Raw genomic sequence first — 23,660 nt, forward strand, 5'->3', positions numbered from 1 at the left:
GCCGAAGCTCTCTGGGCAGTTTACAAAAGTTAAAACAATGAACATTAAAACGTATACAAATTTAAAACCATCAAAAGCATAAAAACAACAGTGTAGAACAGTATCCATTTTAAACAACGACAGTTCTGGGGTCCATTAACAAACAAACAAACTTAGCATATGTTGTTAAACGCCTGGGAGAAGAGAAAGGTCTTGACCTGGCGCCAAAAAGATAACAATGTTGGCGCCAGGCGAGCCTCATTGGGGAGATCATTCCATAATTGGCCGGGGGGGGGGGGGGGAAACGACCACTGAAAAGTGGTCAGCTAGCAGGATAGATTTTCAGCAGCAATGGTTGATGGGATACTAGCGGGAGGACTGAGGGGGGGGAGGGGGGAATGAGCGAGGCAACTCAGCGTGGACTAATAGTCAACTCAATGCTGATCCTAATCCACCCCACGATTGATTATCATGTTGTGTGGGGAGTACCCCCTAGATAAACAACTGTTGAGTTGATTATTACCCCACTGTTGACTATCGTGTTGTTCGAACGCAGCCACTGTCTCCTATAGCTGCTCCCATGTGATTTGAGACACAGGCAAAGGGCTCCTCCTCCTCCTCCTCCTCCTTCCCGTCAATGTGAACAGCAAACCATGGCTTTGGTCTAGCACAGTCCCTTATTATGCACCTCAGTTACTCATTCTCAAGTCCCCTGAGCTCTGCTTGGGCATCAGCAGAGCTGCACTAGGGGAGAACTCGGGCAAAGCCTGTGTTGCAGGTTCTTGCTAGAAAGGAAAGGGTTAAAGTGCCCTTTGCCTACAATGTTTTGCGTCCAGTTCTGGGCTCCGCAATTCAAGAAGGACGCAGACAAGCTGGAGCGTGTTCAGAGGAGGGCAACCAGGATGATCAGGGGGCTGGAAACAAAGTCCTATGAAGAGAGACTGAAAGAACTGGGCATGTTTAGCCTGGAGAAGAGAAGATTGAGGGGAGACATGATAGCACTCTTCAAAGACTTAAAAGGTTGTCACACAGAGGAGGGCCAGGATCTCTTCTCGATCCTCCCAGAGTGCAGGACACGGGAATAACGGGCTCAAGTTAAAGGAAGCCAGATTCCAGCTGGACGTCAGGAAAAACTTCCTGACTGTTAGAGCAGTACGACAATGGAATCAGTTCCCTAGGGAGCTTGTGGGCTCTCCCACACTAGAGTCATTCAAGAGGCAGCTGGACAACCATCTGTCAGGGATGCTTTAGGGTGGATTCCTGCATTGAGCAGGGGGTTGGACTCGATGGCCTTGTAGGCCCCTTCCAACTCTGCTATTCTATGATTCTATGTCTTGGTTTGGGAGATAGTGTCTGCAAGTGAGTAATAAAGGAGGAGGAATCTTGGAAACCGGCTGTCCTGTGGTCCTGATGGGACCACCCTTAGGGAATCAATTGAGCTCCCTGGCTATCAGTTGCTGATCTCTCTCCCAAAGTGCTACCCTGTTGTAAGTGGACAGCTGACTGTCTCAGCTCTACACACACACACACACACACACACACACACACACACACACACACCCCACTATCGCAAATAAGAAGCAGCTTTCACAGTTCTACGGCAAAAACGACCAAGATTAAAACTTGATTCTGTTTTGATTCATCCCATCTTGGTTCAACTTGCTCCTGGGAAGCTTGAGTCATTCCATTTCTCGACTTGGCAGATCAAGTGTAAACTTGCAACCCACCCACAGCCTTTTCTATGCTGTCCCGAGAAACCCAAAACAGCTGCAGCCTTTGGCTGGGGAGGACACGGGACCACCAGTAAAACAGCCCAAAACACAGTTGCATCTTCTAATAGGCAACGGCACACCGTTTCCATAAAGGGCACATAAAGCAGGTTAACTTTTAAGATAGGAGACGTCATAAAGAGACTGGATCCACTGATGCTGGAAAAAGAAAGGCGTTAAAAAAACCAACCAACCCAGGGTGAGGGTTTAGAAAAGGAAAGATAACTTGATTAATTGCAGTTTTCCAAAAGCCGTTTTCTTGCACCTAATAACCAGAATAGGCAGACGTGAGCACTATTTGTAACTTGGTTATTTTTGTGAAGATGCTAAGTTGACAGAACTGGGAGGGCGAACGCACTGTTTCCTGCCAAGGTCAGTTATGCTGCAGTGTCTGGGGAAGGAACGGGGTCCCATCCTTGCTAGAGGAACATGCCCCTCTCTTTCCACGAGAAAGGGAACTCACTGCTCACCTTTCAGCAGCCTTCCCCAATCTGGTGCCCTCCAGAGGTGTCGGACTGCAACTCCCAGTATCCCCAGCCAGCATGGCCCTATAGTGCTGAATCTGTACAGCGACAGGCCTGAAAAATCCCAAGTCCCTGCTTCAAATTAAGTAGGCCCATCATCATCTATTCAGATCCCCTGGCCTTCTACCTCTTTTGTGGAGATTCATTTGCAGCCTGGTGAGGCCTGTTCCACATAATACTTATTTCTTAAAACATTTGTCTCCCGCCCTGTTATCCCTGGGATCTGTCACTGGGCTTCCCCCTGGCTTCCTCCCAGCTGTCCCAAGAATGTCTAGATACGGGAACCCCGCTGAGAGGAGCCCGTGATATGGACCCTCTCCTTCTAGACCTCCTAGAGCAGCCTTCCTCAACCTGGGGCGCTCCAGATGTGTTGGACTACAACTCCCAGAATGCCCCAGCCAGCCTGGCTGGGGCATTCTGGGAGATGCAGTCCAACTCATCTGGAGCGCCCCAGGTTGAGGAAGGCTGTCCTAGAGGGAAATTCTGAGAAGCCAGCGACAAGTAGGGACTGATAGAATCTGTAAGATTTTCTTTCTCCGACTTTTGATTTGTTAAAATCTCAAGTTTGTTCGGTTGTGTTTATAAAGACGTCTGCCCATTTTGGCAAGTTCTAATGACGCACAACCCAACACCAACCAGTAAATGCGTTTGGGAGGTGAAAATCCAAATGTGGACCTCATAAAATTCTAGAGCAAGGGTGCAGAACTGTTTAAGGGTGGGGGTCATATTATACTCCACTAGGCGCATCATGAGCCAAATGACAGCAGAGAGCATGGACCCACCCCTGACATCACCATTTTAAGAATGTGTTTAATTGATCAATGGATGGAACATTGCAGACTGAGTAATAATTGGTGCCATCCATAATTGGTGCCATCCGGGGCTGGATCTACTGAGTGACGAGGTCAGGCTTTTGCCAGGGTCCCAAGAAGTAATGCCTCCTCCCATATGCCCATATCTACCTGCCCAGACCCTAAGGTCATCCTCAGGGGTCCTTCTCTGTGAGGTCCTGCCAAAGGAAATGAGGCAGCTGGCTACCAGGAGGAGGGCCTTCTCTGCTGTGGCATCCCGGCTGTGGAATGAGCTCCCTAAGGAGGTTCGCCTGGCACTTACACTATATTCTTTTAGACGCCAGGTGAAGACCTTTTTATTCTCTTAGTATTTTATCAGTCTATAAATTAATTTTAATTTTGCTGTTTTAAATTTGTATTTTAAATTTGTAGTTCTGCACTGCTGCAGATTTTATCCTGGTTGTGCTTTTTTACATTGTATTTTATATCATGTTTGTTATAATGTTTGTTTTATACTTTGATGGTTTTATACTTTGATGGGCTCAAGTTACAGGAAGCCCGATTCCGGCTAGACATCAGGAAAAACTTCCAGACTGTTAGAGCAGTATGACAATGGAATCAGTTACCTAGGGAGGTTGTGGGCTCTCCCACACTAGAGGCCTTCAAGAGGCAGCTGGACAAGCATCTGTCAGGGATACTTTAGGGTGGATTCCTGCATTGAGCAGGGGGTTGGACTCGATGGCCTTGTAGGTCCCTTCCAACTCTGCTATTCTATGATTCTATGAAATAGCAGGGAAGCAGATTTCGGTTGATCATTAGAAAACATTCTGATCAGTAAGAGCCGTTCGACGGGGAGACAGACTGCCTCCAGAGGTGGGTGGGTTCACTTTCGCTGGAGGTAAGAAGCAAGCAGATTCTGGGCAGCCATCAGTCAGGGACGCTGTAGTTGCAAGATTCCTGCTATGAGCAGGCGGGCTGGACTAGATGACCTCGAAGATCCCATCCAATTCTAAGCTGTCTATTTTTATTTATTTATTTATTTATCATACTTATAAATAAACATGGATGTTTATGCTGGATGGGGAATGCTGGGAGTTGTAGGACTTTCCCCCCCCCCGTCCTACAACATTGGATTGCACCCGAAAACTATTTTGTTCCTTAAATGCAGACGTAATACATTTTTAAAACATCAGTCAAGATCTCACCAATGGCATACCTGCCCTAATTATTTGTGATCTCAATTCCAGTGCACTGTAGCCCATGAAACGGAAGGCGTTTATGTTTTGCCTAAGGATCTAAAACCCCACGTTCGTTACCGTGGCACACCAAAGGCGTGGTGGTAGTGGTGATAGTTTGCTTTTTTGAGGTTCTGCCACCCCAAAGCCACACAATAAACCCCCCTTTGCCACCCTTTTCACATTAGCTCACATCTGTGTTGTTTTAATTCCTTTACGACCGTCACATCTCTGAACTGGATTCCTGAGGTTTCTGGCAGAGATCCGGGGCTTTTCATGTACACCTTTTTACAGCTGGTGGGAGAGGGGGGGGTCTGTTTCTAAACATCAAGCTCAGCTGGGTTTTGCAACCTGGAGGAAACTGGGCACACTTATTAGCAAACCCAGCATATTCAGGCCTGTAGCTCAGAAGTTTGCTTGAAAGCCCCAGTAAACCACGAAAGCAGGAAAAAGGGGGGGGATTGCTCATTTCAGTACAGAACGCACGCCCCCCCCCCTCCTGTGGATCTTGTTTCTAGTGAGGGAAAAATAAAACCTCTGGGAGAAAGAAAGAAAGAAAGAAAGATAGAAAGAAAGAAAGAAAGTCACTACACTTTTTGATCAGGTCAAAACAGCAATGCAGCCTCCACTTTGAACTCTGTCCAAACAAGCTCCTTAGTGACCTTTCACCCCAGTTAAAGTCCTATGGGATTATGATCTCCAAGGGCCTCAAGGGGGTCATTCCATACCCCTTTGCTGGTTGAAGAGGGGCAGCCTACTTAAAGACGGGAGCCCTTCAGCTCGCAAAAGCAGAGTTAGGGTCCCTGCTCAACGTTACCCTAGCGTTCAATGACCCAATTTTACACAGAATCCCCAGAAGTAATCAACAGACAACACATTTGACTCCCGCCAATGCAGATCCCTCTGGGATGAAGCAGCACATGGGGAAATCGGTAATTCCACCAGGCATCCCTGCATGTAGAAAACTAGCATGTCAAGGGTTCCGCCGAGTCTTCCTTCCCTCTCCCCCCACCCCCACTAAACACAGAGAAGCCTTCGAACATTCAGCCCACCATCTTCTGAAGTGGAAGGAGCTTTCCAACCTAGTCTTTCTAAATATGTAAACTGGCCCTTGACGGCATATCCACACTTCAGGCCTTTGAAGAGGAGGAGGAGGAGGAGGAGGAGGACCACCTCCTAAAAGGTAAGAGCAGTTAGACAACGGAGTCAATTACTTGGGGGTGGGAGATGCGATCTTCACACAGAGGCTAGACGGCTATGCGCTGGGCATGCTCCAGCTCTCGATTTCCTGCGTTTTATTTATTTATTTATTTATTGCATTTCTCTACTGCCCAATAGCCGGAGCTCTCTGGGCATAAGCAGGGGGGTTGTGCTAGAGGGTCCACCGGTGGCCCCCTCCCAATTCTGCGATTCTACACAGCACAGGCTGGTGGCTCTGAAGTCAGTGGGGCAGTGAATCCGCTCTAAAGTAGCTATGCAAGGTGCAACGCTGACATCAGAGCCACCAGCCTCCACTGATTCTACAGACGAACACCAGTTTTAACTACCTGTTCTCAGGAACTGTAGTTCTGTTAAGAGTGAGCTGAAGGCTACAATTCAAGCCATTCAACTAGATAGGGCCAGTGAGTTGAGGGATAAAAAGAGGCGGAATGACAGCTAGGAGAGAGAGATGGATTGCCAGACTGGTCCCAGACTCCCAAGACCTAGAGGCCTGAGGGAAGACGTCTTGTCCAAACGCAGCTACAGGAATAGCATTCATGGATCTGCTCCAAAATCTCACAACTGTTCAGAAGCAATCAGCAACCAAGGGCCACAGGGAGGCTGCACCCTCCTCTCCCAGGAGAAACATCGGGGCGAGGGAGATGAACCTGGCCCCATACATCAGCCAGAGAAGGAGCAACTGCAGGTATCTTGTTTCACCCTTCCCTGCCAGAAAGAACAACTACACAAACTTTGAAGCTAAGAACTAGTGCCTGGGTTTTGCTTTGGTTTTTTCCTCCTCCCTCCCCATCTCCTTTCCTTTTGTGTCATGTCTTTTTGATTGTAAGCCTGACTGTCCGATTATGAATCTTTGTAAGCCCTTCTGGGAGCCTTTTTTTTTGGCTAAAGAACGGGCTAAAAATGCTGTAAACAAATAGTCTGAGCTGGTATAAAGCTGTTTCCTGTGTTCCTGCCTTTCGCTAGCTACCTCCGGCAGTAGCAGTCTCCAAGCTTCTGATAGCTGAAGCACAACTCCCCACTCCCTCACTCTTGCATCCAAGGTGGTTTCCTTTGTGAAAGTGTAAGAGTAAGAATTCCTAACCCTCCAGGGGAGCACAACCCCATGTTTCTGCATGAGGGCTGTCTGTTGTAGGTGAGACTCCTCTAAGGGCAGATAATTCTGCTATGTCTTTGCGTCTGCGGAGACTGAATGCTCCAGTAATGCCCAATCAGAAATGCTGCTGAATTACATGTACCCACTGGAGGTTTAGAAGGCCAAAGCGGTGAATCATGCAGAGATACAATGGGCAACCTCTTCTATGGGAAGCACTTTGGGCTCACAGCCACCGTGCATTAATTCATTGCTCATGGCAACAGCTTCAACCTTTAAGGAATTGATGAGTTGGATTTATCAATTAAAAGCACAGTCGTATGCATGTTTAAACAGAAAAAAAAGTTCTACAACACCAAGCTTTCCCCAGTGAACACGCCTTGCAGAGTTGTAGAACTTTTTTTTCTGTCTCAACATGTATATGATGGAGCACTAAAAACATTTTAATCGACTAAAGCAGCGTTCCTATCTACCCAGACAATGCTCATGAGCTATCTCACAGGAAGGAATACCTCCTTCTAAGATGGCACCTGCCAAGATACCTATGAACCATCTGAAAAGAAAGGATGCCTTTTTCCTTCAAAATGCTTGTTTTATTAATATAGAATCATAAAATAGTAGAGTTGGAAGGAGCCTAAAAGGCCATCGAGTCCATCCCCCTGCTCAATGCAGGAATCTACCTTAAAGCATCCCTGACAGATGGCTGTCCAGCTGCCTCTTGAAGGCCTCTAGGGTGGGAGAGCCCACAACCTCCCTAGGGAGTTGGTTCCATTGTCGTACCACTCTAACCATCATGAAGTTTTTCCTGATGTCCAGCCGGAATCCGGCTTCCTATAACTTGAGCCCATTTATGCAGATTTAACCAATTAAAATATACAATTAAATCAAGTACTATTTCTTTAAGTGGGGAACAGCCCTATGAAAGACTGTTTTAAGGATGGGAAATACTTGGTGAGTTATAACACAAGACTGATGAAGTTCTCCAGATCTTATGTTATTATTATTATTTATTATTATTATTTGCATTTTTATACCGCCCGAAGCTCCCTGGGCGGTTCACAAAAACTAACAGTATAAAAACATTGGGGGTAAGTGGCCAGTGCATGAACAGCAGCCATGCCTATGTCACAGCTTTTAATTTCTCTCCCTCCACGGCCCAGAGCTAGCACTGAGATGGCAAAGCAGTTCTTCATGGGAACATGGAAGAAACCTCCTTCCTACAGACTTCTCACTTAAGCAGTGTGCATTACGCGCATGAACCAATCTTCTGTACACAACACATCTGCGAGTATTTGGCGTGCAGATGTTTCCCTCCTCACAATCTGCTGTCCAGATGTCTTACAGGCAGCACTGGAAAGATAAGATTCATTCACCAGTTGTTTGACAGGGTGAGAGAAAGTTGTTCACCCACTAGAAAATCTTTACCAGCTCCCTTATTTAACCTCTGTATTCCATTTATGGGTCTGGGTCTGTGATGATGACAGTAAGGGCAGCTATTTAAAATAAAAGGAACAGATTAAAAGATTGCATAAGCATATTCTACCTACACTTTGCCAACTGATCTCTTCCCTAGAGGCCGAGGTGGGTTATCATGATTTAAAGGACATACATAGCATATAGTCAGATAAACAAATAGACTGCAACTAAGGGTGCAATCCTATGCATGTTTAGACAGAAGAAAAAGTCATACAACCCCCAGCTTTCACCAGCCAGCAACCTGAGCTGGACAAGATGTGTTCTCCACAGCCTCATTCCCTGTACAGAAGCTGAACAGATTGACAAAAGGTGCATTTCTTCATCACAGGCCAGACAGAATCATAGAATAGTAGAGTTGGAAGGGGCCTATAAGGCCATCGAGTCCAACCCCCTGCTCAATGCAGGAATCCATCCTAAAGCATCCCTGACAGATGCTTGTCCAGCTGCCTCTTGAAGGCCTCTAGGGTGGGAGAACCCACCACCTCCCTAGGTCATTGGTTCCATTGTCATACTGCTCTAACAGTCAGGCAGTTTTTCCTGATGGCCAGCCGGAATCTGGCTTCCTGTAACTTGAGCCCGTTATTCCGTATACACTACTGCTTTACAGCGGTATCAAAGTGCACCGATTACTGTTGGGGCACAATCTACATGCCATGTATCGCTTCCATTGTGTTGATTTCCTGCATTTCATTCCACATTCATAAAGATTTTACCCAAGGTGTAGATCTAGCCTTAGTTATATGGGGGGCACTTCTTTGGGGACTGTGTATGGAAAGATATTTGTAGATCAGCATCCAATTCTTTACAGAGTATATTCTGTCATTAAGTTCCCAGTATTTATCAGCAGAGTAGAGTGTAAAAAAATGGGCAGTGTTCCCCCTACCCCTTATCTGGATTCAAATGGGGTTTACTTAAAGTGAACCTTTGGCTTTGCATTCTCAAGATAAACCCATTCTGAATTTTGAAGAAACAAATAATACTTGCAAATTAATCTTCAATATCCGCCTGCGTATTTGCTGTACGTTATATTTGATATAATATATAGTAACTTCCCAGATGAGGCCTTAAGTCCTACTATGGGATTTAAGTGCACCTACCATTGTCTGGTTTATGCACGCTGGCCCCAAATCAGGGCAAGTTTGTTTTTCACACCTGTTGAAATAAATGGGGCTTTAGCACAAATATCCTCCTATGGATTAGAATCAAAAAGATCCCATGGTACAGCGAGTGGAGGAATTTCTCTACTTTATGCTGGGGGGGAGGTGTCTCCTATTGATGGTCCCCTCCTTGTAAATTCCCACAACCCATTCACTTGCCAATATTTCTATTCCCACCTCTACAACCCTCCCTCATCTTAGATGAGCCCTTGCACGATTAAAGATGCAACAAATGAAAACAGCAGTGCTAGAAGGGCGTTTTATTAAAATTCCTTGCCGTAGTGGCAAAGTGGAGGATCTACTTCATTATTCGTTCTACTGCCCTATCTATTCTCAAATTCGTTCTAAATATTTAGATTGGGGTTTTTTTGAGACTAAGTCCAGCTGCTCCGATTCGGAAAGAGCATACTTTTTGTTTACATGCAATAACAAGACTGTCATATTGGCACTGGCCAACTTCGCTCTTATAACCCAAATGTATAGAGCAAAATTTCTGATCTTGCAGAATGTACAATTTGTTTTAGCATTGTTTTTATTATGCTTGTCGTAACCATTGGTTGAAACAATAAAGCCTTACTACTACTACTATTACTACAACCCTCTTTGCTAAAGCAAAAGCAAAGATTTATATCCTGGATTCAAAATGAAGCCCAAGGAAGATGATCCAATCTGCTGCTCCTCTCCTAAACATCTTTACTGGAATGCCAGTCAAACAGATTCCAACAGAAGATACTTCCAAGCAACTTAGGTTACAGCCTACTGTCATTTGCATAAAATTATTGATTTGCATGGTCTAACTTGAGAGCAGAATTTGAACTTCCTTTGGTCTTCTTTATTCCATAATCCATTTGCCCTGATTTTAATGCGCAGGGAGTGTTAACTTTACGCTAACTTTTCATTTCCTTCCTTTTTTTTCTTTCTTTCTTTTTTCTTTTGAGCGCCTGGGGTTTTCAACAGGTGCAAATACACCCTGCTGAGAAAGGCCTAGGTTATGCCGGGCAACAAATGCCTTTTTAATATTTTTTTTTTTTAAAAGCAGTCACTGGCGTCTTAGATTACTGCAGTGATCTCATCCCTCCGCATTCCACATGCCATCGCTTGGCCGTACAACAAGGACGGCTCCAACTAGGCTTTCAGCGCGACAACAGAAAGCGTAATGTTCCTCCTCAAGTGCAAGAGGGAATTTGTTTTCCTGCAGGCCGAGCCTAGAAGCACAAGTCGCTGCCTGTTTCCAGAAAGTGCGACCGGGGCTGGCAGGGGCCGTCTCTCGGTCTGAACGCTTTCCGCCCATCACGCTTCAAGGCGAGGCCTGGCTTAGCTTGAGGCATTCTGGAACGACCGAGGCACCTGGCCCCCGCATTTGTCATTCTCTTGAGGTCATCGGCCAGCTGTCTATCCTCTCAACACCCTGCTTCGCCAAAACAGCCAGCGCATTTTCTGCTGCGCTCGGGTTTCCAGGTCCGAAACCCTCCAGATAGAGCAAATCAATCATCCCTTTGCAGAAATAACGGCAAGTAAGCATTTTCACATCCTTCAGCAGCACCGCTGCCTGGCAAGGACACTGCAGTCAGACCCCGAGCCGGAATCCAGCAAACGCACTTGGGCTGCATGGCGGGGATAGATTACACCCGGCGACCGCAGAGCTGCGGCTACATTTAGGCCATGACTAAATCAGGCTTCACATGCACTTAGCAACGGGGGTGGCCGGGGTGGGGGTGGGGTGAGGGAGGAGGAGAGAATGTCATTGAACGTGACGGTCACTTCTGAATTCCCATTGGCTCTCTCCCATTGGCTCCCACCCACTGACCCCTTTTCTTCTTTTCATATACACAACTGGATGGAATTTGAAGGCCTGGATTTCTCATCAGTCCAGTGCTGCCATTCCTTAGGATAAACCGGAATTACAACAACACTTCGCCCCTGTTGAGTAGGACACTGAAGAATGTGAGCGACCCACAAGTCGCTTACTTTGAACGTACTTCTGAAGCAGCCTCATAGATTTTGGTGGCAGGGAAATGGAGTAAACAAGGTTCTTTTATTTTAGATTTTTTTTAAAAAAAATAGGCTGCTTTTAAGGGTGGAACTTTCCCATGGATGTGTATGCAATAAAACAAACAATACAGCAAGAGCAGAGCAAAGATAGATGAAAACAATAAATGCCAGTGACAAAAACAACCAAAATCCTATCCACAAACATAGAAATTACAGCTAAAGGCATCAGCCCAGCCCAAAACTGCAAGTCAAGGGAAAGCCAATAGAAACAAATGGGTCTTCAGAGCTTTTCTGATGGCCTGACAACCCCCTGATGGAACGTCATTCCAGAGATATGAGAAAACACTACCGAAAAGGCCTCTCCCTAACCTAAAGTTGTGGATCACATCAGCAAAGCAAGGAGGTTAAACTTAGAATCTATTGAACTGGCTGGCTGAATGGACCCACTTCTTGCGGATTGACTAAAAGTGCCAGTACAACACCTTAAGCAGGTTTTGGATTCAAAGGCAATGGTGGATACGCTGGAGAACAACCAGGGTGGTGTTTGACTTAAGAGCAGAGAGCCCCAGCTCAGAGCCTCCTTGGGCCAGCCACCCTTCACTCAATGTACCTACCGCACATGGCCACTATGAAGATCAAATGCGGGTGCCCTCAAATCTGCCAGCTTGAGCCCCCTGAATTGAGTCAATAAGACTAACCCCTATATGGCTTGCAAGATCATCTTCTCCCATACGAGCCTGTCTGAGTTTTAAGATCAAAGAGAGAGGTGCCACCACCATGAGAGGCGTGCTTGGTTGGGGGGGGGCGCAAGAATAGTTTTCTTGGTGGCCACTCCCAGGCTTTGGAACTCCCTATTATTATTATTATTATTATTATTATTATTATTATTATTAATTTATTTATATAGCACCATCAATGTACATGGTGCTGTACAGATTATACACAGTAAATAGCAAGACCCTGCCGCATAGGCTTACAATCTAATAAAGTTGCAGTAAACAATAAGCAGGGAAAGAGAATGCAAACAGGCACAGGGAAGTGTAAACAGGCACCGGGTAGGGTGAAGCTAACAGTATAGTCAGAACAAACTCAATATTTAAAAGCTATAGGGAAAAGAAAAGTTTTTAGCTGAGTTTTAAAAGCTGTGATTGAGATGGTAGTTCTCAAGTGTTCTGGAAGAGCGTTCCAGGCGTAAGGGGCAGCAGAAGAAAAAGGACGAAGCCGAGTAAGGGAAGTGGAGGTCCTTGGGCAGGCGAGAAGCATGGCATCAGAGGAGCGGAGGGCACGAGCGGGGGAATAGTGTGAGATGAGAGAGGAGAGATAGGCAGGAGCTACACCGTGAAAACCTTTGAAGGTCAACAGGAGAAGTTTATATTGGATTCTGGAGTGAATTGGGAGCCAATGAAGAGATTTCAGAAGTGGAGTGACATGGTCAGAGCGGCGAGCCAAGAAGATGATCTTAGCGGCAGAGTGGTGGACAGAGACCAGCGGACTGATGTGAGACGAAGGAAGGCCAGAGAGAAGAAGGTTGCAGTAGTCCAACCGAGAGATAACCAGTGCGTGAACGAGAGTCTTGGCAGAAGAGACAGGCAAAAATGGTCGAATCCTGGAAATATTATACAGGAAGAAACGACAGGATTTAGCTACTGCCTCGATATGAGGAATAAAGGAGAGCGAGGAATCAAATATAAAGCCAAGACTACGACTTGGAGGCATTGAGCAGGGGGTTGGACTCGATGGCCTTGTGGGCCCCTTCCAACTCTGCTATTCTATGATTCTATGAGGCTAGGTTGGCTCCTTCTCTGTTGTCCCTTCACCAACAGGCAGGGACATTTTTATTCAACAGCCCTTTGGCAGAGAAGCTGTTCCATTGGACTGGGTGCTTTTTTATTGTTGTGTGTTTTTAATTATGTTTTAAATATATTTGTTCTGTGGTTGTTTTAATTGTGTTTCTATTTTATGTGTGTGCTTTCAGCTGACTTGGGTGCTATTTTCTGGTAGAAAGGCGGAATATTAATTAATTAATTAATTAATTAATTAATGTTAGTTATGATAATAAGCTATATCTAGATTTGGTTCAGCTATGCATATAGAAGTGGACTCTCCCACTCTCTTTCCCATGATAAAATGCTACACAGAGAGGGTCAGGAGACTGCTGAATAGGATGAGCTGCAGGAGAGGGAGAACCCCAAAACTGGGAGGAGAGACATGGTGTGAGCAAAGTCTTTCCTCTCGTGGAAGGCGGATCCTAGATCCATCCCAATAAACAGAACTTCCTCAGAAATAATCTAAGGCAGCACTTCGAGAAATGAGGGTTGCAACCCACAATACATTACGACCCCACAGGCAGAAGGCAAGAAAGTTATCAAAAATACCCTTTTCGATCTATGAATTACCCTGCTAGAACCTCCACTTCCGATTCCCTGGCACTGCAAAGGACTTTATCCTTGCCTTTCCATTTATTGCATTTCTATACCACCCCATAGCCAAAGCTCTCTGGGCGGTTCACAAAAAATAAAAACCATTAAGCCAATGAGGTGTAGTGGCTAAAGTGTCGGACTGGGAGTCGGGAGATCCGAGTTCTAGTCCCCACTCGGCCATGGAAGCTCACTGGGTGACTTTGGGGCAGTCACAGACTCTCAGCCCAACCCACCTCACAGGGTTGTTGTTGTGAGAATAAAATGGAGAGGAGTATTATGTATGCCGCCTTGGGTTCCTTGAAGGAAAAAACCCTTATAGGCCGCGGCGATGGAGTTGGTGCTGGTAGGCGTGGAGGCAAGTGTGAGGGAGACGCATCTCGCTGCTCGCTTCGCTTTCTCTTCTTTTGTGGCTCCAATTGTTTGGTCTTTTTAGACTTTTTGGACAGGTGTTTTAGAGACAATGCTCGTTTTGGAGTGGATGGCTCATGCGTGATACTTGGGCCAGAAGCCGACCTAGTTGGAGAAACTTGAATTATTCTCAGGCTCTGAGTGGACGGCATGCTGTCTGTCCTAGGTGTGCTTGAGGTCGGCATGGGCTTCATTTTTGGCTTCTTGGGGTGTGTTTCCACGGCCCGCAAGGCCTTGTCCCAGAGAAGTGAGCGTAGGCGATCTGCGCGATGTTTTCTAGTCTGTCTGGTGAAAGCCGTACAATGGTGGCAGGTGTCCACAATATGGCCTTCGCCAAGACATAAAACGCATAAAGAGTGTCCGTCGGAAGGGGGGAGTTTACTCCCGCAACGAACACATTTACCGAAGGGTGCCTTCACGGCCATGCGCGAGGGCACTGCGATGTAAGATCGCAAAATGAATATCCGAGTAAACAAAACGCAAATTAAAAGGAAGAAATACAAGAAGATGGAAAGAATGGAATAAAATATTTATACTCTAAGCGCTGCTGAAGCAGAGAAGTTCCTAGGTTGAGTTACCACAATGGCGGTCAACGAAGAACTGAGGGATTAGGGCGGCACCCCATGATATATATATATAGGAGGGGGAGGGGTTCCCGCCAAAACTCTAGGCTATGGAAGTTTCCCGGTTAGGTCTCCGCGCAGGCGCAGAGCCCATCAGAGTGATGCACAGAGACCACGAAGAAGAAAGATGCAATAATACATACATACATACATACATTAAAATAACCTATATTAAAGTATAAAAACCATTCACATAAGGACATAAAACAGATAGCACACACAACAATGGCATATATCTAAAGCAATTTATCTAGCCTTGTGCAGTTTTGAATTTACCTTGGTGAATCCCATAATGCTAATCTCATTGGGAAAGAGACAATCGGGCGTGGAAACTAGCTAGAAGAGCCTTCCCCAACTGGGTGTGCTCCAGATGTTTTGGACCACAATTCTCATCATTCCCAGCCAGCATGGCCAATTGCAGACCAACACATCTGGGGGGCACCAGATTGTGGAAGGCTGAGCTACAACGATGGCCCTGCAGAATCCTGACCCAATCTGTGTTCATGCTTCATCCCGAGCACGCCAGGCAACAGATCTGCATCCATGAATCCGATTACACTCTACGCGCACCGCCTTCTGAATGGCAGGGACATAAATTCCCCCCACAAATTTAAAAAAGGAATCTTGGAGTAACACTGCCTGTTGCCAGCTTTTTAAGCCATTAAATGTTTTAATAATAATAATAATAATAATAATAATAATAATAATAATAAATAATAATTTATTTCTTACTTGCCTCTCCCTCTGAATCGAGGCAGGGAACAACATTGAATACAAAAATACATAAAACTGATTAAAAACATGTAAAACTAATACATTATTACAATAACAGCCAAATCTACAAATTTGACTGGGTGGGCCTGTTTCAGCTGCTCAGTGGATAGAAGTAGACAGCCTGTGGTACCCCAAGCATCCCAGACAGCCCCCCTAGATCACCTGCCCTTAAATCCAGCCCCAAATGGCAGTGCTGTGTGCTTAGGGGCCGATCACCCAATTTAAATGGGGCACCAGTATGGGTGAGTTTATTTTATGCACCCATTTTAATACTTACACCAGGTTTCAGTAGTTGATAGTGCTTCAAGCCGACCAGCCACTGTGCAAAATCATTCTGGTATCATTTTTTTAAAAAGGATTTGCGGCTAGAGCGGCAGGGGAGGCAAAGCAGTCTATACGAACTCGCTACCTCCTTTTTGTCAACGTATTAGGAGTGCTATTATTCTTTGGCTTCTGTTGGCCCAAACGCTGGGCCTGTTTTTCCTATTTGTTACAGAATTCGTACATAACTCACTCCGTTTTATTGTCCCGCTCCACCGCACCACGATAGAATTTCCAGAGAACAGCAGTTAAAAAATGAACAAGAAAGGGAAAACGCAGACAGACAAGGGCTTTAGCTTCTACTTACAATGAAGATGACAATGAATGAGAACACTAAGGGGGGGGAAGGGTTTTTGTTTTGAATGCTGAATTCAAATCCCCTTTTTTAAGCGACACATTACTGAAAAGCTAATACGATTTCCTGAAACAGCAGGAGTCGAGCCATCAAGACTGAAATGGACTGATCTCTCTTTGTGACTTTTCTCCTGGGAAAGAAGGAGCGCTAAGAAAGTTGTTATGCAGGAGAAACGTTCCGCACGTGCTGGAATCCTCCACGGTTGTAAGAGGAACATGAAATGGGCGAGCCACCCATTATGAACTGCAGCCTCAATAGAGCTACCTTGGAGTCTCTGTGAATGGGGCTGAAAGGCAGGATATAGATACAAAAAGTTAAATAATTCTTCTTCTTCTTCTTCTTCTTCTTCTTCTTCAGCTGCTTCTTCCTCTGAGAAAGGGGATGCATTTTCTGGGGCTCTCTAGATGTTTTAGACAACAAGTCCCATCAGTCCCAGACAGCACTGCCCAACAATGAGGGATGGGAATTGCACTACACCACATCTCAAGGGCACCACAATGGTTCTTTCACCCGCTGTGATTGTCTGAACTCGGTGAATGGCTTGAGCATTCCAAAATTGTTTAAACCTCTTCCACTGTTGCCCATCCTTTGCGCAAGACCTCCCTCCCTGACTAGCTCTAATAATCCTGGCTAATTTATTTCAAACTGCAACCTTCTGTAAGAGAGTGGACCACCTTCGGTAGCCCCCAACCTGCTATTCAGACTAGCAGGGTTCATCACCATTTTCATGTGGGGAAAATCGCCTGGAAAAGCCTCCATCAAGGAACAGGCTGAGAGCCCAGCTAGGCAGTCAGCAGCCTCACATGATGTATCTCGGCTGAACCGCTTCAGGCTGCAGGTGGAGGGATCAAGTATTGATATCATTATTTAATTATTTATTTAGCATTTCAGCTCTATACCAGCCAATAGCTGGAGCTCTCCGCGCGGCTTACAACAATTCATCCGATAATAAAATACAGCATAAAAATAAATAAATATAAAAAATTAAAAACAATTTAGACAGCTAAAAAGAGTTTAAATAGAATACTAGACCTGTTTAGATAGCTGGCATAAATGTGCCATTAAATGCCTGGGAGTAGAGCATGGTCTTAACCTGGCACTGAAGAGATGACAGCGTTGGCACCAGACGAGCCTGAGTTGAGAGGTCATCCCATAGGGGGGCTGTGGCGTGACACCCCACAAGTCAGTTCCCAAATGTATGTCTGCGGTTTGTAAGTCTGTGGTGAGTTTAGAATATTGGCCTGAGTGGGCGGAGTTAGAATGTCTGGGGAGGGGAGGAGTGATATATAAGGGAAGGACTGAGGGGATTGGGAGAGACTTTTTAGGTACTCTTAGAGTCTTTAGTGCTCTCTGTATTTAGAGTACTAAAGTTCTGGGAAATTTGGGGTTCAGGGTAGAGAGTGGTGTCTTTGGAGTGTGGTGTGCGCATAGTTGATGTATATTAATCAATACAGATCATAAAGAAAGCTCAAGAGTGATTGTGTGAGGGAAAGGAAAGCGTGTACGTGAATGAGTGAAAGGATTGGATGAAAGGTTTCAAAAAAAAGTTTTTAAATGTTTTATTTGAAACAAAGCTTGTGAACTTTTAAAAATAAATTTTAATTATTTTGTTTTTAACTACCACAAAAATCCCACGTGTCTGTTTGGCATTTATCATCTGAAGTTTACACATTTAGCACCCACTCTGACAATAATTCGCCTCAGCACATATAACTCACAGTGTTTTATTTTATATATTGAAATCCTTCTCCATTTAATCCCTTTCTCCACATAGTTTGGAGGAAGGTGGTTTTTATCCCTTGCCTCAGGCGTATCAAGCGGTGGTGCTTGGCTTGAGCAGGGAATAGCCGCTTGGTGTTCAGAGCATGTGTCGTGGCAGGGGCCACCACTGAAAAGGGCCTCTCCCTTGTGGCCACCCTCTAAGCCTCCCTCAGAGGTGGCACTCAGAGTCGTCATCCCCCCGACAGCCCAGGTCAGGAGAGGCATTCTGACAAGTATTGTGGTCCTGAGCCATGTAAGGCTTTATGGATTAAAACCAGCACCTTGAATTAGGCTCGGAAGCATACAGGCAGCCAAGGCAAGTGGGCCAGAATTGGTCTTATGTGCTCATAAGCCCAATGTCCCTTAATAAATTTGGGTTCTTTTAAAAAGATATATTAAGTGCAGGACATGGAATAATGGGCTAAAGTTACAGGAAGCCAGATTCCAGCTGGACATCAGGAAAAACTTCCTGACTGTTAGAGCAGTACGACAATGGAACCAGTTACCTAGGGGGGTTGTGGGCTCTCCCACACTAGAGGCCTTCAAGAGGCAGCTGGACAACCATCTGTCAGGGATGCTTTAGGGTGGATTCCTGCATTGAGCAGGGAGTTGGACTCGATGGCCTTGTAGGCCCCTTTCAACTCTGCTATTCTATGATTCTATGATATGGTTGAACATTTGAACATTGAACAGTCTGCACCTTGAAGTAACACTGTCCAGCAACAGATACTGATTAGTTATTCCAGTTCTTGGTGGGTTGAGGGAACAAGGCAGCTGCATTACCTCTCACAATGGCAGTGTGCCTAACCCTAACCCTTACCCAGCTTCAGAAGAAAGAGAACCTGGTTGAGACTGAGGATGCATTGCAGGTAGGGAGAACCAGAGATGGAAAATGGAGAAGGGAGAAAGGAGAAGTTTGGCGTAACTGGAATTTCTCGAGCACATGAAACACAGAGATCCCAGGAGGGACAGACCATGCATCCCTAGAGGGGAGGGCAATGCAAGGATATGGCCCTGAGGAAGGTGCTTAGATGCCCGTGCGCCTGGCCCCGGATAGACCCAAGTCCATGCTCTTTAGACTGCTTGCTGCAAGCATTGAAGGCAGAGAAGTTCCTTGTTAAACACTAGGTGGCAGGAGGATCTATCACATCAGGGCCACCTGCAAGCAGACATGTGCTCTGGCTCAAGCGGCAGAATTGTGTATATAGGTGGGGAGGATTAGAGAGGCAGAGGCCCATCAGGCTATTTTTGTGCTCTTGGTTCCTTCCTTTTTCAGCCTGTCACTTTGGTTCTGACAGCAATGAGGGCAAAACTCTGCTGTGAACAACACAACAAGAACCTCCAGGTCTAAAAGCCATCTCGTGTTCATAGCCAGCTCTCTTCCTGCCTAGCTCATCAACCAGACACCTTCTCCACTTGCACCCACGTACACTCCTGGAGACCACCTTTCCCCCTCTTGTCTAGGGGCCAATCTAGAGAGTCGGTTTACAGCACAACAGGCGCAGCGCAGTTCTTATCGTGGGAGCGGGACTTCTTGCCTGGCAGGTCATAATTCTGTCATCTCCAAGGAATTCACATTATTATCCCAGCACGCCAACCACAACGTAACATTGCAGGAAAACTGAGGCCAGTCCTTCCAGCCATCTATTGTGAATTGCAGCACAGTGCATTATGCAGCTGAGCAAGGGTCATAGGAACGTTGGAAACTGTCTTATACTGAGCCAGGTCCTTGGTCCATCTAGCCCAGTATTGCCAACACTGACTGGCAGCAATGGCTGTTCAGAGTTTCAGGCAGGATTCTTTCCTAGCCCTACTTGGAGAAGCCAGGGATCGAACCAGCGGCCTTCTGCATTCAAAGCAGCTGCTCTACCACTGAGCTATGGTTCCTCCACACACCCCTAGACCAATAATTCTATTCCCCCACCACTATGATGCCACCCACATCTATTTTCCAGTACTTGTAATATCATGGCGGCAAGCCATACAAAACTCCACCCCCTCCACAACTAGAGAAAATAAAATTCCACCCCTTCCTTCCAAGGTATTACATGGAGAAAGCTGAATGAGATAGAATGGGGCAGGGGGGTGGAGGAGGAATTATTTCTCTTACACACACACATATTACTAGAATGTGGAGTCATCCAATCAAATTGACCAGCAAGTCATTTCAGGACAAGCAAAAGTACTTCTTCACACAACATTTAATTAAACTTATGGAACTCATTCCCACAAGTAGTGAAATCTAATAGCTCAGAAAGCTTTTGGACAGTATTAGACATCTCCAACTGAACTAACTAAAGATACAAGGAACAAACCCGAGTCTAGGTTCAGACTCAGTGCCGGGGGATGCACAGCAGAAGCAGATTTATAATGAATACCTATAGGATATGGGACTGGTGTTGCTAAGGAGGCCCAGGAGCAGACTGCCAGGAGTTCATGTTTAGCCTGGAGAAGAGAAGGCTTTGTGGAGACATGATAGCACTCTTCACATACTTGAAAGGCTGTCACACAGAGGAGGGCCAGGATCTCTTCTTGAGCCTCCTAAAGTGCAGGACACGGAATAAGTGGCTCAAGTTAAAGGAAGCCAGATTCCAGCTGGACATCAGGAAGAACTTCCTGACTGTTAGAGCAGTATGACAATGGAAATGATTACCCAGGGAGGTTGTGGACTCTCCCACACTGGAGGCACTCATGAGGCAGCTTGACAACCATCTGTCAGGGATGCTTTAAGGTGGATTCCTGCATTGTGCAGGGGTTGGACTCGATGGACTTATAGGCCCCTTCCAACTCTACTATTCTATGATACTATGATTCAAAGCATGGATCACAGCAAAGTTTTCACTAGGGGAAAACAGGAGCAGGACATGGAAAGGCATCAAGTGGGCAAAATGATGTTATGAGAAACATACAGCCTGGGGATGAATGCAACCAGAGTAGGAAGAGCCAGGCAGGCAAGGCCAAGACTAGCTGCTGGCCAAGCAAAGGTCCAGGCCTAAGGATCAGGGCTAGTGAATAGGCTGCCAGGGTTAGGCCATGTTGGACGCAAGCCAGTGGCCGCTGACAGAGGTAAGTGAGGAAGGGGGGAGGGGGGCTTACCTGCTGCCTCCGTCGCCATCTTTCTTCTGGCAGCTTCCAGTGCCGCTAGCGGAAATGAAAGGGATTAGGCCGCGCAATATCTTAAAATCGCGTGGCCTACTCCCTTTCATTTCCAGCAGTGGCACCAGAAGCCACCAGAAGAAAGATGGCAACGGAGGCAGCAGGTAAGGAGACTGGTGGGGGGCTGGAGGAAGCGCCGAAGCGCCGAGGCGACCCAAAGCTTCGGAGCCAATTGGCTTCGTCTTTGGGCCGCCTCGGCCTTCGCCCGAACCACCTCGGATCCGATTCGGAAGTTTCTGAACCACCCTGATCTGCTTTGGATTCGGGGTTCAAATCCGAGGCGGTGCACAGCCCTAGTCAGCAGTGCCTGACTATTTTCCCATAGCAAGTATTCAGGGCTTCATTCTAGCTCTTCCACCAACTTGTGTAAGCTTCACAGAGAAAGAGAGAAAACCAGTCCCTCCATCGTGCTGTAATCTCCTCTTATCCCTGCTCTGTGGCTACACCAACCTAGCAAAAAATGTTCTCTTCTTTGGCATCGCCTGGAAGAGGGACATAGGCCAGCCTTTCACAAAACAAGCCCAATCTCAGAACAGTATTTTATAATTTGGTGTAAATTTTTCAATCAGGTTTACTTGGTTTAGAGGTGTCATTATCTCTTCCAAGCCTTTGTAGTCAAAACCTGAACAGATTTTAAAATACTAGAAATTCTAATAAATTGTTACCGCACTCCATCTTTTTCTTCCAACAAACCCAAGTGGTCTTGGGGTTTATTTTGTCAGATCCAACTCTGTTCAACTGCTTCTGTAACAACAGCAAGACACTAAATGATATACGAAAACTGGGAGGAAAGCCAAGTTCTGATGAAGAACATTGAATACTTATGGCATAATTACATGTTACAATGCTGATTGCCAAAAGTGTGGGGTGGGGGTGGGGGTAATCAGAATTTAGTATCTTGAATAAAATGACATTCCGCTAACTTGAAACAGATTTTTTTTAAAGAAGGGAAAAACACAACAAAACAACATAAGATTCCACGACTTAGCTGTGATCTTCAAGGGGCTAATTTTAATAAGTGCACTTAGTGGTGTAGTGGATAAATTCTCTCAGAAGTTACCTCATAAAAATGAAAAATAAATTAGTGCCGGATGCCCACAGACCCAGCAATTAATGTCACAACAAACTGCTTCTGACACATATAAATTAATTTCCATTTTTCTCTCTTCTATCCTAACAAGAATCAATATACATCAAAGGGGGAGGACCGAGAAAGTTGGGAGGGGGGAAAAGGAATTAATAAAGTTGAAGTATAGAAACTGAAAGGAACGCTCTTGCTCCTGATGTGATTTTTGAGCAGACTGGAGAATTTAAAAGAATGAAAAGCTTATGGCCATTTGCTGAATGTTGCAAGAAAAAAAATCAGCCACATAGTTATGAAACTGTGGAAACCAAACCATTTTCATAAGTGTTTATTTTTATTTCAAGACTGGATTCAGCATTTTCCCCCAACCACAAAAAACATGTAATCATAACCCTATGTTTTCATATATATATATATATATATATATATATATATATATATATATATATATATATTCAATAGAAAGCTCCTGAAGCAAAAGGAAAGAAAAGAACTTTGGACAAAACAGAACCCAAGAAAGAAATTAAATAAAAAATACAGTTGACCAAACAGAAGAAACGTAACAGCAGGATGAAAACAAAATGGAGGCCAAGGCCTACTGCCAACTGAATGAGGAAATGGTAATCGTTTGGAGTGTTCCCTTTACAAAATGTAAGAGTATTATGAAGACATTTTCCTTAAGAAGAAGAAGGATCCACGGATCAGGGTGCTAGCCCTGGATTTGAGACGTGTCAGCTCAGTGACCGCAGGCACACCTGGCAACCATGCGCCAAAGCCTAACTATTATTATTATTATTATTATTATTATTATAATTTATATAGCACCATCAATGTACATGGTGCTGTACAGAGTAAAACAGTAAATAGCAAGACCCTGCCGCATAAGCTTACAATCTAATAAAATCATAGTAAAACAATAAGGAGGGGAAGAGAATGCAAACAGGTACAGGGTAGGGTAAGCAGGCACAGGGTAGGGAAAAACTAACAGTAGAAAGTAGTAGAAGTCTGCACAACATCAAGTTTTAAAAGCTTTAGGAAAAAGAAAAGTTTTTAGTTGAGCTTTAAAAGCTGTGGTTGAACTTGTAGTTCTCAAATGTTCTGGAAGAGCGTTCCAGGCGTAAGGGGCAGCAGACGAAAATGGACGAAGCTGAGCAAGGGAAGTAGAGGCCCTTGGGCAGGCGAGAAACATGGCATCAGTGGAGCGAAGAGCACGAGCGGGGCAATAGTGTGAGATGAGAGAGGAGAGATAGGAAGGAGCTAGACCGTGAAAAGCTTTGAAGGTTAACAGGAGAAGTTTATATTGGATTCTGAAGTGAATTGGAAGCCAATGAAGAGATTTCAGCTCCTTATTTCCTGCACCACCAAGGCTCCCGGTTCAAGAAAGGAACTACTGATGGTTCAGAGCAAGATAGTAATGCCATGGACCAGAATCATCTTGATCATGGAGACAGGCCATCCCAGCAAGCCAATTCAGTGTGTTGCCTGCTACAGAGTTCCAAAGTAACCCCAATAACCCACCTACTC

The 23,660-nt window shown here is 45.5% G+C and overlaps 1 protein-coding gene across 1 annotated transcript in view; it reads right to left on the minus strand.

Annotated features, from left to right (window-relative positions):
* Positions 1-23,660, minus strand: part of MNAT1 (MNAT1 component of CDK activating kinase) — a 168,686-nt gene that overhangs the window by 1,715 nt on the left and 143,311 nt on the right. The gene's annotated exons all lie outside the window — the stretch shown is intronic.

Source organism: Elgaria multicarinata, chromosome 2 (genome assembly GCF_023053635.1).
Source record: "Elgaria multicarinata webbii isolate HBS135686 ecotype San Diego chromosome 2, rElgMul1.1.pri, whole genome shotgun sequence".
Lineage (NCBI taxonomy): Eukaryota > Metazoa > Chordata > Lepidosauria > Squamata > Anguidae > Elgaria > Elgaria multicarinata.